The following is an 11,950-nucleotide window of genomic DNA, read 5'->3' as shown; positions in this document are numbered from 1 at the left end:
TAGAGATGTTACACAAACTATAGATTGTTAATTTACCCATACCTTAAGTAGATAGTACCTGTATTCTGTCTGTCTGTCTGTCTGCCTACTTACATGAATTTTCTATAATACATGAGCAACTGGTACTTTGTGCCAAAAGACTACATCGACGAGAGACGCTGTGCCAAAAGACTACATTGACGAGAGCCGTTGTGCGAAAGACTACATTGACGAGAGCCGTTGCCAAAAAACTACATTGACGAGAGACGTGTGCCGAAAGACTACATCGACGAGAGACGCCGTGCCAAAAGACTACATTTACGAGAGACGTTGTGCCAAAAACAACACTGACGTGGCAAAAACTACATTGACGAGAGATGTAGTGCCAAAAGACTACATTGACGACAGACGTTGTGCCAAAAGACTACACTGACGTTGCGCAAAAAAAAAAAAAATAAAAAAAAAAAAAATAATAATAATAATAATAATAATACAGAGACGCAGTGCGAAATACTACAGAGACACTGCGAGAAAGAAAAAAAACAAACTACATTGATGTTGTTGTGATGGACACCACCACCACCACCACCACCACCAGCAACAACAACAACAAAAAGATAGCAGCAACCCTGAACCCTTGTACCGCAAAACTGACTGACAGCAATGACAGACACCCCCTCCTCACACTCACACAACAAAACGCTGCCAGTATTCCCACATCAACTGGAGGGATGGAGAAGGGGGATGGGGGAGGGGGGGGGAGGGGTGGAGGGCATGGGGTTGTGGGTGGAGGGGTGTTGGTTGGGGTGAAGTCCTGGGGGAGTGTTATAGCTCATCATGCTGATAGCCAGGCCAGCACAATACGGGTGGCCCTACTGGATAAAGTGTGTGTGTGTGTAGTGTAGTGTGTGTGTTGTGAGTGTGTGTGTGTGTGTGTGTGTGTGTGTGTGTGTGTGTGTGTGTGTGAGAGAGAGAGAGAAAGAGAGAGAGAGTGAAGGTGTGTGTTTAAAAAAAAGTTTCCTGGATTTACTAATTTGTACTTTTTGGGGAAAAAAAAACAAACAGCTATATACAGATGTTTTGGTGAAGTGATAAAATATGTACCAACACCCCTTACATAGCATACATACATAAATACATACATACATAGATACATACACGAATAAATAAACAAATAAATATATAAATAAATAATGAATAAAGAATAAAATTAATAAATAGATAAATACATTTTTTTTTAAAGCGATGACGGGCGATCCCAACGCACATGACCCAAATACAGTATCGACACAAGAGGTGGAGGAGGAACAACGTAGGAGATCCGCTGAGGGACTGTGAACTCATAAATATGAGGCCATGCAATAGCCATTTGTATACAGCACAATTGTCCATCAGACCATCAGTTGAAAGCCTGAACATGCACCATACAGGCCGGCCGTCATGGACATGTTCTGGAATCACTGGATACACCCGACCCTTTGGGCTCCCCTGTACTGAAACCAGACAGTGCCAGCACACTGCTTTGGGTACACCTGTACTGAAACCAGCCAATGGCAGCACACTGCTTTGGGTTCCCCTGTACTGAAACCAGTCGATGGCAACACACTGCTTTGGGTTCCCCTGTACTGAAACCAGCCAATGGCAGCACACTGCTTTGGGTTCCCCTGTACTGAAATCAATGGTAGCACACAGCTTCGGGTTCCCCTGTACTGAAACCAGCCAATGACAGCACACTGCTTTGGGTTCCCCTGTACTGAAATCAATGGCAGCACACTGCTTTGGATACACCTGCACTGAATCCAGCCAATGGCAGCACACTGCTTTGGGTTCCCTTGTACTGATACCAGCCAATGGCAGCACACTGTGTTCTGACGTGCGAGCAATCTCGTGGGGGTCAGACATGAATATCAACACCCCTGGAAGTGTGTATGTATGTATGTATGTGTGATGTGGACGATGGGCAGGTTTACTGCAGTGCTGTATGTATTTATCTCTCCTGTTGGTGACGATACGTCAATTGGCATGTCCAGTGTCAGCGACATATTCATGGCTGGCTTTTGTTTCCTATACTGGAATGAGACCCAGAGAGAGAGAGAGAGAGAGAGAGAGAGAGAGAGAGAGAGAGAGAGATTCAAAAACTTTATTACTCAAGGATAAAGATTTTAGGTATCGCCTTGTCTTCCAATCTGTCCTTGTGACAACAATAACAATAACAGCATTAACGATAACGACACAACACTATTATTTTTTTTAACAATGCTACATCTACTGCTACTACTACGAATGATAATAATAATCATCATCATCACCAACACTGTAAAAAGTAATAAAAGTAATAAAAACGAACGCATTCACATATTCAGTCCACACTTTATCAGTCGGCTTCCATAGCTGAATTTGATACACTGGTGACTTAAACACGGGAGTGCATTGCTGGCCTATGAAATGATGATAAGACTGAATTTATGATAGCCTGTCCAAAGAAGTTTCGTCAACATTCTTCCTTTCCTGACTCTTCTGATCAATAGCACACCTGTTTCACTTTCTCCTGTTCGCAGTCTCGGTGTAATCCTAAACCGGTTTCTTTCCTTCCAACAGCACATTTCGAATATCTGTAAAGTTGCCTATTTGGAACTGCGTAGAATCAGTTCTATCCGTCACTATCTCTCAGCCGATGCAACCAAGACATTTGTATGCTCTCTGGTTCTCTCAAGATTGGATTACTGCAACTCTCTTTTGGCTGGCCTTCCCAAATATCTATCAGACTCCAACGAATTCAGAATAACTCTGCCAGACTCATTTGCAGAGCTTGTAAATCTGACCATGTTTCTCTTCTCCTTCAGTCTCTCCACTGGTTGCCTGTTTCTGATCGAACAGACTATAAGCTATCCACTCTGACCTTTTCTGCAGTAAACAGATCTGGCCCCAAGTATCTTTCTGAACTCCTCCATAATCTATACTCCGTTCCGCCTGCTCCGTTCTTCCTCTGATACTCGACTTCTCAGGATACCTCACGTCAGAAGTAAGACCTATGGACACAGATCGTTTCCTTTTCAATCGCCAAAGACGTAGAACATGCTCCCTGATAACCTCCGTCATTCCGATTCCCTTGCATCTTTTAAATCTCGTCTCAAAACTCACCTTTTCCCTCAGCAATAAGTTCAATTGTGGCAGGTCCACTTCCTTTGCGTTAGCTGTGCTTGACTATGTGTGTATACATATATGTATGTATACATAGTATATGTACATAACTACATACATGCATATGAATGTGTATTTTTTGTGTGTGCTTTTGTAAAGCACCTAGACAGATTTCTGGATAGTGTGCTATATAAGTATCCATTATATTATTATTATTATTATTATTATTATTATCATTCACATCGACCCACCCCACCGCCACCTCCACATACACATGCACACACACTCCCCACCCAACACACACACACACACACACACACACACACACACACATACACACACACACACACACACACACACACACACACTCATACTTATGCACATACAGAAACATGACCGAAGTGAAAAATAAATAACGGACATAAAGAGAACAGAGAAACACAACTTTATCATTGTACATATACAGAAGTGATTAATTTCCTTATGCAGATGTTACAGGCAATAACATCCAATCAACAGGCGAACAAGTAAAACATTATAGCACAAAGGTAGAAAATAAAATAAATTCACTGCATAGATACAAATTTCACAAAAAAGCATGATTTTCTGTCTTTTTCAGCTGGTAAAATTTGTGGGCCTATTGTTGAGCAGAAGTTTTCGAATGCTTGATTTGAAGGAATGTAATGAATCGCACGTCTTAATGAACGAAGGAAGAAAATTCCAAACAGATGGTTAAAAAAATTCAAAGCTAGATTTGTACAAATCGATGTGACCACGAGGCAATATATAATTAATTATCTGAATCGTAACGCTCCGATGCCTGTTGAACAAGGTCACTGAGGTATGGTGGTGGTATGTTTTTGTGTACTTTGAACATGAGAACCATTCTATTGTAGTCGAATTGTTTGTTTGGTGGTAATATTTCCAGTTTGTTAATTTTTCGTCTGTTGATAGGGAGTGGTCTGGTAAAATAAGTTTAGCTGCTCGTCTATGGAATGAGTTAACTTTTTTTTAGCTGGTTGTGACTGCCATTGCTCCTGACTGTAGATGCATAATTGATATGAGAAAGACAATGTGCCTCGAAGAATAATTTTCTGGTTGGAACATCGACGTAATATCTAAGTTTATTAAGTAAGAACAAATTGCGGACTAATTGTTTGCGTACATGGTTGATATGAGCTTGCCAGTTCAGTTCTTTATCAATAATTACCCCAAGAATGCGGTGCTCAAACACTTTTTCAACTGAATTCTTGTTTACCTCGAGCTTTAAAATGAGAGGCTTGTGTTGGTGTTTCTGTCTGGATGTCAGTGCCATACTTTCTGTCTTGTGTGGGTTAAGTTCCATGTGATTTTGATAACACCAGTCTGAAATGTCATTTATTCCCTGTTGTAGAGATGATTGTACAAGATTAATGTCGGTGTCGCTACAATGAAGGGAACTGTCATCAGCGAACAGACCGCAGATGACATTGCTAGGTGATATGTGCATCGGCAAGTCGTTGATATAGATGCAAAAGAGTAGGGGTCCAAGAACAGAGCCTTGCGGAACACCACGATCTACATGACCTTCAGAAGAATACGAGCCGTTTAAGTAAACACGCTGTGTTCTGTTTTCCAGGTAAGACCGGAAAAAGGAAACAGCTGACTGGTTTCGAGTATACTTAGTCAGTTGTTTTTTTTTTATCAGTATTCTGTGATCTACAAGATCAAAAGCCTTCTTTAAATCTAGAAAATCTGTTCCAGTGATCTCGTTTTAGTTGACTGCAGATAACCACGTATCACAAAGCCGGGTTAAGGCTGTGTGACAGAAGTGATAACGGCGAAATCCAGACTGAAGGGGATGAAAAAGGTTATATAGTTCCATATGTTTCTTGAGGTGCTTGTGAACGTGCTTTTCTAGAGGCTTGGACACTACTGATAGTAGGGATATCGGTCTTAAATTGTTGAGATCTGTGATATCGTTTGACTTTTGCAGTGGGATTACTTTTGCTGATTTTAGCGCAGAGGGAACGTTGCTCTGTTCGATGCACAAATTGTTAATGTATGTAAGGGAGTCTGCTATGTAGGGTAAAGCAAGTTTGAGAACAGATGCATCTGAATTGTCTGGAGAAGAGAGAGGAGAGAGGGAGGGAGAGAGAGAGGAGGGGGCGGGGGGGAGTCCGATCAACAACAAGAAACCCAGCTCGATGCCAAGTAAATCTTTCACCCTGATCCTCAGTTACACGGCAGTTTGGCATGTCCATGCACACACAGGAAAACCCACCAGAGCCGAACATCACTGTTGATGGCAGGTACCTCCCACCCCCACCCCCCACTCACCCTCTTCCTCCAGCCCCTCCCCTCCCCTCCCCCTGCCGAACATTAGACACCAGCTCTAAGTACTCTGGCGGCGTGATTTCCACCGATGGTTCCAGGATAAAAGGGAATCACGTCCACGATCAGCAAAGGCGAACCAGACAGACACGTGGGACACTTGCACACACACACACACACACACACACACACACGATGGTGCCCAAACCAGCACGTGTGCACAAAAAAACCAACTCAACGTCTCCTCTCGCAGTGGTTTGTTTTTCTTTCTTTTCTTGTTTTCTAACTCCTGTCTCTTCTGCAGGGTTGCTTAACTATGAACACAGTTCAGTTCAGGAGGCGTGCCGAACAGCTGGACATGTTCCATGATATGAGAACGAACACCTGTGAAACGTTCCCCTTGAGAAACTCCTCGCTCTATGACACGTTCCTACATGAGAACATCCCACTTTAAAAACGTTCCACGTGAGAACACCTCCCTCTATAAAACGTTCCATATGAAAGCAACCCACTCTGTGGAACGGTCCACTGGAGAACATCCCACTCTAAAAACTTACTAAGAACACCCCACTCTATAAAACGTTCTATATGAGAACACCTCACTCTGTAAAACGTTCCACGTGAGAACACCTCCCTCTACAAAACGTTCCATATGACAACTCCTCACTCTATAACATGTTCCACATGAGAACACATCACTGTAAGGAAACGTTCAACAAGAGAACACTCCAATCTACAAAACGTTCCACATAAGAACATCCTACTCAATAAAACGTTCCACATGAGAATATTCTCACTCGATAAAACATTCCAGATGAGGACACCCCACTTTATAAAATGTTCCACGTGAAATCACCCCACTCTGTAGAATGTTCCACATGAGAAGACCCCAGTCATTAAGACGTTCCACATTAGATCACCCACTCCATAAAGCATTCCACATGAAACCACCTTACCGTGAAATGTTCCACATTGAAACACCCCACACTGAACACAGGCACACACCCCACTTAATGAACGGTTCCAATTCATGGCCTCTTGCTGTCTCAGAATTCTGCCTTGAGGACTTTATCATCAACCGTGAAGTTCTGAAGCACTGGAGACTCAGCTAGTACTGAAACAATGCTTACCAAGGCACAGCTCTTGGTGGCTGGGACATATCATATACACGGTGAATCACAGTATACCCCCGAAGGTTTCTGTATGGGAAACTAATGATCAACACAGAGAGAGAGAGAGGCCAGGGCACATCCTGCTGCGAAACATTCGGATTTCGAAAACTGGAGGATGCCGATAATAAAACGCCAAGTGAACACGCCTACACCAACTCCCATGAGTGCACATGCTTTAACATTGTGACAGTTAAGTATATAATTTTTTACTATGATTTGATGAATCCTTACCTGCACGAAAGTGACTGCGAACGGGTTTTTTTCCTTTTTTTTTTCTTTTGTTTGTTTGTTTTGTTTTGTTTGTTTTTTTCATTCGTTACCAGTTGTTTCATTTATTAGCTTAGCAACTTCTCTATTACGAAGTCCATTAAGTACGTTTCTGTCATTGTACTTAAATAATCATCTCAAATTCCACCCTCCATCTACCTGGTCCCCCCCCCCCCCCCCCCCCCCCCCCCCCCCCCCCCCCCCCCCACACACACACACACATACACACCTCACCATCCATGTCCCTCCCCCTCTTCTCCTAAGCGATAACACTCAAACATAGAGATCGTTACCCTAACAAAAATGTCTACAATCACCAGTATGTGTGACGGGACATTAAACAAAAATTCATCATCATCTGAAAAGGACCGGTGCCACAGAGCAGAGCAAGCACTGGCAACAGTATCAGCAACAACAGACTTCCAGGATCCTAACCTTTCCCCGTATAATCTGGTCCAAGGAAACCTGATCAGCCACAAAGACATATAATCTCCGGAGAGGAAAGACCATTTTCATCAGTGCAGTCTCCGGTATTTCTTGTGTATTCTGGTGGGAGTACTTTCAGCTTGTATGGTGTTCCCTTCTTGTCCCAGCCATGTTTCTCGTACTGTTCTCTACTGTGGGAGGGTTGTGTTGTTGTTGGTGGTGGTTTTTGTTGTTGTTGTTGTTGTTGTTTTTTGTTGGTTTTTTTTTGCAAATTGTGAAGGAAGGAATTGCGTGACCTCTATGTGCGAACGGGAGGTTATTCTAACACTTCAGAATCAGAACAGCTTTGGTATTACCAAGCCTGTGGAAATGATGATAATACTACTAATAGTAGATACAATACGCACACTACTACTGCTACAAATAACAACAATACTAACAAATCTGATGTCGAGGCATACTAATATTAATAGTAATAATACGCACACTACTACTGCTACAAATAACAACAATAATAAAAAATCTGATGTCGAGGCATACTAATACTAATAATAACAATACGAACACTACTGCTGCTACCAATAACAACAATAATAAAAAATCTGATGTCGAGGCATACTTATACTAATAGTCATAATACGAACACTACCGCTGCTATCAATAACAACAATAATAACAAATCTGATGTCGAAGCATACAAATATTAATAATTACAATACGAACACTACAACTGCTACAAATAACAACAATAAAAACAAATTGGATATCGAGGCATACTAATACTAACAGTAATAATATGAACACTGATGGAGTCTCCCGTCGGTCCGACGGACGAGTAGGCAGGCAGGCTTATCTGTCGGTGTGTGTCCTCATATCGGAGAAGAGGCCGATTCTGTATGCGCAGCACTTCCCACAGGTGTTGCAACGAACGAACAATACTACTGCTACAAATAACAACAATAATAACAAATTTGATGTCGAAGCATACTGTTACTAATAGTAACAATACGAACACCACTACTGCTACAAATAACAACAACAATAATAACAAATCTGATGTCGAGGCAATAATTCTTCCTTGGTCAGCAAAACAAGAATAAAGGAATTCCATTCCGATACGACACACCACCATCCCACCCACACACCGGGACCAGAGAATCAGACAGGGGATTTTGTGTAGTGCCCCCCATACCGTCATCAACGAGTGAGTCACGTAACACAATGAGAGGCGAGTGGCCCAAATTAACAGAGTGGAAATTTGCTGTATGTATAATGCACCAGTCATTCTCATCCATATGGGCTCGGAACAATGAAGATGCCCCGGTGATCTCGTTCGACGCATCAGCTCCAGAGTTTGGTGTCTGCGTATCGAAAACAATAAGCCGAGAGGACACGTATTCCCACGCGTGCATAATTATCCTCGTATACCCAGACGCGTACGCCAACACCTTCTGAAATATTGATGAACTGCATGAACTGCTGGAACCTTTTTTGCAGCACTGCTCCCCAGAGGAGAGCGACAGGCATGTTTTTTTGTTGTTGTTTTTTTGTTTGTGTGTGTGTGTGTGTGTGTGATGGCGGTGTTGTTGTTTCGCTTCAGTGATCCTACGTCATAGAGTGATATGAATTTCAATGCTCTGTTTCCGTCGGCTGAAGGATTGATTGCACATTTGTTCACTCTTAAAGAAGAGACGTTGTTGTTGTTGTTGTTGCTGTTATTGTTTCATATTTGACAACAGGCTAATTACGTAATCAAAAATTAGTTTCACTGCCATGATGTTCATCCTTACTTGAAATTATTCAGGACAGCACTTTGCTGGTTGCTGTTCTGTTTTGGGTTTTTTGTTTGTTTGTTTTGTTTTGTTTTTGCGTGTGTGTGTTGTTGTTGTTGTTGGTTTGGGTTTGTTTGGGTTGTTGTTTTTTACCTTGAAAGCTAAAACGATTCTTATCATCTGGTATCTATTCATGCATCTATCCACTTGCTTCCCTTTTTTCTTCTACTCATTCACTCTATCATTCCTGTCTGCCTGTCTGTCCATCATGAAAAAGTTATTTGTTTCGGTGTATGTTGGGTTGTTTTTTTTGTTGTTTGTTTGTTTTTGTTTTTTGTTTGTTTGTGGGTTTTTTTCAGTGAAGCTGTCTGTCTGCTGGTCCGTCAGAGTCTGCTGTCTGTCTTGCTCTCCCTTTTCCCGGTCGTCCTGTGGCGATCATATAATCAATGGTGCGCTCTGCCTCACCGCTCTTGAGCTAACAACAACAACAAAAATTACTTTCTAAATCAACAGACAATACAATGTTTATACTTCTGCTGGAAAAAAAAACATTAACAGAATTTAGTTAATAGAAAAGCAAGTCACGTTTCCAGGCGGCACGATTGTTTACCCTGAATTGGCGATCCCCGCGTAATTCCCCCCCCCCCCCCCCCAACACACACTCATCATGTAGGGTCCTGCGAAATCAGTAGTGCTGGCCACAGGAATCAAAGCTCAAACATGAGAGGTGCACCACTAGTATCATGTTTTTTTATTGTTGTTGTTTTTTCCTTTCCATAACTATTAACTCACTCAGTACGACCAGTCCTCTCTTCTCCTCTACACAGACCCCTCGGATGTCCAATGGGTGTCTCAATGACCCAACCTTTAGCTTCCGTCGTCAGAATTGTGGTATTCTTTGTCAACATTCACCTCTTCAGTATAAGAGCCTTCCGCCTGCAATATTCTGATGGTGGTAATTGGGGTGAAACGCTGTTAACGTCGTCTCTTTCGCCGTTCGTATGGAGAGAGTTAATCAAAATAAGTGGAAGTTAGTTTGTTTGTTTTGTTTTTTTAATGAAAATGTGATTTAAAAAACGAGAATGGAAGCTGCATCATAGTGTGGCGTGGTTGGGGGTGGTTGTGGGTGGTATGGGTGTGTGTAATGTGTGTGTGGGAAGGGGGGGGGGGGTGCGTGCATGTATGTGTATGTGTGTGCATGTGTGTGTGTCTTTACGTGTGCATGTGTGTTTGAGGTGGGGATGGAAGGGGTGTGTGTGTCTGTATGTTTGAGTGCCTATTTGTCAACAACCTGACTATCCTATAACTGTGACGTACATACATCATCAGCCAAAGAAATACACACTTTCGTCATATTTAGACACAGAGACTTTCTAGTAATTCAGATACACTGGAAAGTCTTCCTGCCCACACTTTCATAAGTTTCTAAAGTATCTGTACTATTTCTATCCTCTCTATACTTCACACAGAGCAGAATGCCTGATATTAGACGTCTATTTCTGTGTAAATAAACTGTACAGATTTGTTGAAAGACTGTCATAAAGATCAACCACATTGTGCAAGCCTGTTTAGATTGTTCGTCATATTATTTGACCATGCCATGGCAAGGTTTTATCTTCAGGTATGACTCAATTCTGCAATCACATGGTAGACAAAAAGCAAACAAACAAACAAAAATGTAAATGTAAAATTAACACGTGTGATGCAAACTGTGGAAAGAGGGACGGGGGGCTGGGGGGGGGGGGGGGGGGGGGGGGTTATCTCCCCATTGCCGACAATGGCTGATTTCTGCTGCGAGATAAAAGGCGCAATCTTCTTTCAAGAGGCGTAGACAGCGGAACGCCTGGCTTCAGAGCTATCCGTGCAGTTATCAGCATTATTGATTTTGTATCCCCTGTACCACGTGCACCGGTGCTGTGCCAGGGTGTCGGGTATCCCCCTGTCTGGGGAAGAATGGAACAGTCAGCAGGAACGGACCACTCCTCTTTGAACTCAGATAGGCAGATATCCGTTATTCACTGATTGGTTTTATTTCAGCCATGATATGGTCCTGTGTAGTCAGGACGGCTATAAGCTACAAAAAGAGAAAAAGACTTAATTTGGCTATGATTATATATATATATATATATATATATATATATATATATATCTGTGTGTGTGTGTGTGTGTGTGTGTGTGTGTGTGCGTGTGTGTGTGTGTGTGTGTGTTTGTGTGTAAAAGGATGAGTTTTCTACGTTTGGCTTCATTTCTCTGAGGGAAAGAAAACAATATTGAATTTGTTCATGACAACCTGTTCAAATTTTTACTTCTAAAATTCATTTTCATTTTCGTTCAAGGTGGTGACAGTGTGTACAAACCAATCACTATGTGACGCGTCCATAATTATATTGGGAGACGATGGCAATATCTTTGAGCTGAGGGCAAACAAAAAGTATGAAAACACCTCAGTTAGCGCCGAGATTCCACACAAGTATGCTATGTTAGCGCTCAGAAACACTGTAAAGACCTACAAAGATACAAGAAGTGATTTCAAGTTTTAAGACATAGCATATATCATAGCTCAACAGACTTCTTTTTTTCTGCTGGTCTTTTCAGTGAGAACAGGCCACCATTGTCTAGCACCATCATCTAGCTTCTCACAAGACATATGCATCCAGTAATTACGAATCCCATTAGCGTGGTATAAAACTAATTTGTTACTCACGTAAAGCACAAAGCAGTCTGCACAGATTCAGTAATTCTTAGCAAAACCTGGGCTCAGTCCTGAAAGATGAGAAAGTAATTGTCACAGAAATCTCGTTATGCTGAACAGTGTGTGTGTGTGTGTGTGTGTGTGTGTGTGTGTGTGTGTGTGTGTGTGTGTGTGTGTGTGTGTGTGTG

Source organism: Babylonia areolata, chromosome 3 (assembly GCF_041734735.1).
Source record: "Babylonia areolata isolate BAREFJ2019XMU chromosome 3, ASM4173473v1, whole genome shotgun sequence".
Lineage (NCBI taxonomy): Eukaryota > Metazoa > Mollusca > Gastropoda > Neogastropoda > Buccinidae > Babylonia > Babylonia areolata.
Note: the sequence above shows the minus strand (reverse complement) of the source record.